The sequence below is a fragment of the Miniopterus schreibersii genome (assembly GCF_964146895.1).
Source record: "Miniopterus schreibersii genome assembly, chromosome: X".
In the NCBI taxonomy this organism is placed as follows: domain Eukaryota; kingdom Metazoa; phylum Chordata; class Mammalia; order Chiroptera; family Miniopteridae; genus Miniopterus; species Miniopterus schreibersii.
In genome coordinates, this window is record NC_138104.1 from 59,219,998 (window position 1) to 59,226,343 (window position 6,346).

The following is a 6,346-nucleotide window of genomic DNA, read 5'->3' on the forward strand; positions in this document are numbered from 1 at the left end:
TATATGCATGTAGGTTGTTTGATTAAGCTCTCCCCAAGCACTCCTCACCCCCGCCTTCCCTCTGAGATTCCTCAGTCTATTCCATGCTTCTATGTCTCTGGATCTATTTTGTTCATCAGTTTATTTTGTTTATTACATTCCACATAGAAGTGAGATCATATAGTACTTGTCTTTCTCTAACTGGCTTATTTCACTTAGCATGATACTTTCTAGTTCCCTCCATGCTGTGCCAGAGAATAAAAGATCCTTCTTTTTTACAGCTGCATAGTATTCCATGGTGTGAATGTACCACAGCTTTTTTATCCACTCATCTACTGATGGGCACTTGGGCTGTTTCCATATCTTAGCTATTGTAAATTGCACTGCTATGAACATAGGGGTGCATAAATTCTTTGTGATTGATGTTTTGTATTTCTTAGGATATTTTCCTAGAAGTGGGTCATTGGGTCAAATGGTAGGTCAGTGGTAGATGGGATTTTTTAGTTCCTCTTTCTGAGAGTTCATTATTGGTGTATAAAAAGGACATCAATTTCTGGGTGTTAATTTTGTATCCTGCTACCTTGTGAAATTCATTTATTAAATATAGTAGTTTTTTGGTGGTCTTTAGGGTTTTCTATGAACTATATCATGTAATCTGTGAATAATGTGAGTTTTACATCCTCCTTTCCAATTTGGATGCCTTTTATTTTTTTCTTCTTGTCTGATTACCGTGGCTAGCACTTCAACTACTCTGTTGAATAAGAATGGTGAGAGTGGACAACCTTGTCTTGTTTCTGTTCTTAGGAGAAATGGTTTTATTTTTGCTCATTGAGTGTGATGTTGGCTGTAAGTTTGTCATATATGGCCTTTATTATGTTGAGGTATAATCCCTTTGTTCTCACATTGCTGAGAGTATTTATCAAAAATCAGTGTTGGATTTTGTTAAATATTTTTTATGCATCTATTGATGTGATCATGTGATTTTTGTCTTTCAATTTGTTTATGTGATATATCACATTGATTGATTTCCAAATATTGTACCATCCTTGCATCCCTGGAATAAATCCCACTTGGTCATGGTGTATGATCTTAATGTATTGCTGGTTCTGATTGTGGTAATATTTTGTTGTGGATTTTAGCATCTATGTTCATAAGACATGTTGGTTTATAATTCTCTTTCTTTTTAGTGTCTTTATCTGGTTTTGGAATTAGGATGATGCTAGCCTCTTAAAAAGAGTTTGGAAGTGTTCCTTTCTCTTGGATTTTTGGAATACTTAGAGGAGGATAGGTGTTAGTTCTTCTTTGAATGCTTGTTAAAGCTCCCCTGTGAAGAGGTCTAGGCCAGGGCTTTTGTGTGCTGGGAGTTTTTCTATTGCTGCTTCACTTTTATCAGCTGTTATTGGTCCATTTATGTTGTCTGATTTTTCCTGATTCAGTTTTGGAGGATCATATTTTTCTGGGAATTTGTCCATTTCATCTACTTTGTCCAGCTTGTTGACATACAGTTGTTCATAGTATTGTCTTACAATCCTTGCATTTCTGTGGTGTCACTTGTTACTTCACCTATTTTGGTTCTGATTTTATTTATTTGGGTCCTCTTTCTTTGTTTCTTGATGAGTCTGGCTAAAGGTTCCTCAATCTTGTTTATCTTTTCAAAGAACCAGCTCTTGGTTTCATTGATCTTTTGAAATTTTTTTAGTCTCTATGTCATTTATTTCTGCTCTGATCTTTTTTATTTCCTTTATCTTTCTGTGGATTTTTGTTGTTGTTCTCTAAGTCTTTAAGTTGTAGGGTGAGAAAGTTTATTAAAATTTTTCTTGTTTTTTGAGGTAAGCATGTAGTGATATGAACTTCCCTCTCAAGACTGCTTTCACTGTGTTCCATAGATTTGGGGTTATTGTGTGTTCATTTTCATTTGTTTTCAGGAAGTTTGTGATTTCTTTCTTGATCTCATTGGTAACCCATTCATCGTTTAATAATATGGTCTTTAACCTCCATGTGTTTGGATATTTTTGAGTGTTTTTATTGTAGTTTATCTCTAGTTTCATGGCATAGTGACCTGAGAAAATGTTTGATAGGACTTCAAACCTTTTGAACTTGCAGAGACTTTTTGTGTCTTAATATGTAGTCTATTTTTAAAATGTCCCATGTACATTTGAGAAGAATGTATATTTGCAGCTTTGGGGTGAAATGTTCTGTAAATGTCAATTAAATCCATCTGATCTAGTGTGTCAGTTGGAGTCAGTGTTTCCTTGTTGATTTTTTGTCTGGAAGATCTATCCATTGAAGTCAGTGGGGTGTTAAAGTCCTCCATTATGACTGCATTGCTGTCTATCTCTTCCTTAAAGTCCTCCAGATGTTTTTTATATATTTAGGTGCTCCTATATTGGGTGTATATATGTATACTAGGGTTATATACTCTTGTTGGATTGATCCCTTTAGTATTATGTAGTGACCTTTCTTGTACCTTGTTATTGTCTTCATTTTGAGGTCTATTTTGTCAGATACACCAGCTTTTTTTTTTCATTTCCATTTGCATGGGAAAATTTTTTTCTATCCCTTCACTCTCATCCTTTGTGAGTCTTTTATTCTGAAGTGGGTCTCTTGTAGACAGCATATATATGAATCATGTTCTCTTATCCATTCAGATACCTTAAGTCTTTTGATTGGAGTATTCAATCCATTCTATTTTAAGGTTATTATTGATAAATACTCATCTTCTACCATTTTACTTCTTTATACCTATGTTTTTCCTTCTCATTAATTTCTTCTTATTATGACAGCATTCCTTTTATCTTTTCTTGCAATACTGGTTTGATGGTGATCAACTCCTTTAGACTTTTTTGTCTTGGAAGCTCTTTATTTCACCATCTGTTTTGAATATTAGCCTTGCTGGATAGAGTAGCCTTTGTTCCGATCCTTGCTTTTCATTTCCTTCAGTACTTCATGCCATTTCTTTCTGGCCTATAGTGTTTCTGATGGGATGTCAGCTGACAGCATTATGAGAGCTCTTTCATAGGTAACAGATTGCTTTTCTCTTGCTGTCTTTAAGATTCTCTCTTTGTCCTGAATTTTTGACATTTTAATTATAATAGGTCTGAGCTTGGGCCTCTTTGGGTTCTTCTTTCTTGGGACTCTCTGTGCCTTCTGAACTTGTGTGACTTTTTCCTTGGCCAGGTTAGGGAAGTTTTCTGCCATTATTTCTTCAAACAGTTTCCCTAACCCTTGCTTATTTTCTACAACTCCTGGCACTCCTAAGATGCAAATATTGTTATGTTTCATGTCGTCCCCCAGCTCCCTTAAGCTGTTCTCTTGTTTTTTACTTGTTTTCTCCTTTTGGTTTTCTGATTGAGTGATTTTTTCTACTGTCTTCTAATTTGCTTATCCAACCCTCAACTTCCCTAAGTCTACTGTTTATTCCTCCCAATGTTGTTGTGTGTGTGTTTTTTTAATTTCTACTATATCACTCTTAATTTCCTTCATAGTTTTCAGTTCACTTCTCATGCTGTTGAGCATCCTTATGATCAGTTTTCTGAATTCTATATCTGATAGATTGCTTATCTCCACTTCATTTAGCTTTTCTTCTGGAGAATTCTGTTGTTCTTTTATTTGGGCTTTCCCCCTCCCCTCCCATTTTAGCTGCCTGTTTGGGTTTTTGTTTTTTTTCTATGTATTAGGGCGATCTGCTAGGATGCTCAGTCTTTTGGATGGCCTTTGGTGCAGTCCAATCTCAGAGGCTGTTTGTGACTGACCTTGAGTGCTCTCTTTGAAGCTGTCCACACTCCACAGCTTGTAGTTTTCTCTGCTGGGGCTGGGTGCATTTGAAAAGGACCAAAATGTGCACCATGGTCTACTTTCCTAAGTTCTGGATTCAGAAGCACATCAGGCAAAGTCTCAAAGCACCCACAGGCTGATTGTTAATCTTGTCCTCCTGTTTTTCTTTTTGGTTTTCTGATTGAGTCATTTTTCTAGCCTTATCTTCTAATTCACTGATACTATCCTCAGCTTCCCCTAATCTTCTGTTTATTCCTTCCCACATATTCTTATTTTTGCTCTGTCATTCTTAATTTCCTTCATAATTTCCATATCCTTTCTCATGCTGCTGAGCATCCTTACAATCATTATTCTAAACTTTATATCTGATAGATTACTTTTCTCCATTTCATTTAGTTCCTCTTCTGCAGAATTCTCTTGTTCTTTCATTTGGAGCTTGTTTTTTTGTCTCCCTATCTGCAGTATGGGGGAATGTGTCAGCACAGGAATCCAGATGTCTGCCCTCTGAGCTCTATCCCCAGAGCCAGCATCCTTGTATTCTCCTCCCATAGCTCTAATCCACTCTGCCCTCTCTCTGCTGGAACCCAAGGTGAATGGCTGCACACAAATCTTTGTGCATTGGCCCTTTAAGAGGGTGTCTTCATTACCAGCCGTGTCTCCCTGGCAGACAGGAAACCCACTGCTTTTCACAGCCAGATGTTATGTGGGCATCTTTCTCTGTTCTGGTGCTCTGGGCTTGGGAACCCTGAATGGGGTATAAGCTCCAAAGTTCTCAGTGGGAATCCCCCACAACTAAGATATATTTCTGGACCTCCAGTGTATGCCTATGGGAGCCCAGCCAGCCCTCTCATGCCTTGGCACTTTCTACCAGTCTCTATCCAGTCTCTACTTTACATCCTTTGTTATGAGGTTGCTTTCCAGCTAGTCTTCAGTAGATTATTCATTATGGGTTTTCTATATTTTGATTGTAAGTTCAGTTTGGTTCTGGGAGAGTTTCAGTGTAGCTTCCACTTAATCTGCCACCATCTTGGAATTGATAATGTTTTTTTTTTTTTTTAAATAAAGTACTCAATACCCACAAATAAAAGAAAAAAAGTAGAACATGAAGCATGGCAGGAAGGAAGGAAGGAACCAAGGAGGCTTTTCTAAAGCCTCAGGAGCTAAGAAATCTGACAAGTAGAGAGTACTCCCCATGAGACTGAAAGTGGCTGGTGATGGCCTCAAAGGGTCTGTATAAATACACTATTCTCCCACTGCTACTCTATCTTGCAAAGCCCAATTCAGAATATCTGGTTGAAATACATCACCTTGGTTCTTGCCTTGCTACAAAGTACAAGTAAATGAAATCCCATGAGTAAGTCCATTGGGAAACTTCAGGAACATAAGGAGAATTGTGAAGAATTCTGCCAGTTTTTCTAGCACTTAACATATTGTGTGACTCATTTTCTATTAAGTGCCTGTACACCTTTAGTTTTTATGTGGGCCTGAGAACCAGTAGAGATCCAGAAATAAAAAGCAAGCTGGTGTCTTTTTTTAGGAGTATAATTATTTTTTATTATATCAAAGTGTTGTAATGCTATACAACCTGCATTAAATTACATTTTAATACAATTAAAGAGTATTTTTTAACCTGTTCATAATCACAAACTGAAAACATGTCCTGTGTTTATCTCAGATAATTTAATACATAAGCTCAGTGACAGGCTTATTTTATACATATGGTATTGAATATATTCTAATGAATACATACCAATTCCAGTAAGTATAAATGAAAATCTCTCTACTATCCTCATAAATTTATACCATGAGTGCATGATAACGAACTACTGGATGAAGATGGCTTGTCTTTCAAAGTTAGAGTCAGAAGGGGCCTTTAAGAAATCATTTACCCAGACTCCCTCACCTTTTCATAGATAAGAAAATAAGTCCAGATAAGCTCTTTGACCTGCCTAATGAGATTCAGCAGTTATAGGCAAGACTACACCACCTGTTTATGCTACTTAAACTGAGATATCTACTATAACGCTGACTAGGACTACTTTTCTCCTCTTTTCTCTATCCTAAACACCGTTCATATTTTTTCTAGATCATATTTTAAATGATCACTAGAATATTTTTATTATTAAAATACCCTAGTGATCATTTAAAACTTAACAGATACTTTTTACTTATTTTTTAAATCATGTATAAGTCTTATAAAGATACTTAAAGTAATGTGAACACGTTTCTCCTATATGTCAAGCAAAGAGTACAAAATCTGGTTGAGTAAAACAAAAAGGAGAGAAGACCTATTCAAGAATATTAAGACTGAAAGCAAACTGTCAAGTATTTGGAACACAGATATCCAGCAAGTGTTCTGAAGACATTCTAGCTAGGTAGAGTATCTGTTCTAATAACCACACACATCACTCTGAATACTCTGCAGTTCACTCCTGTGTGGCAAAATGACAACTGGTAAAGGAAGTATGGACAGACACACATTCTAGATAGAGTTCCTTGTACAGATGATCCACAGAAGCAAGTTCTGTCAGAAGAATACCAACCTCCCCCTCTTCCCTTAATGACCACCACAAAATTCCTTCACAGGAGAACT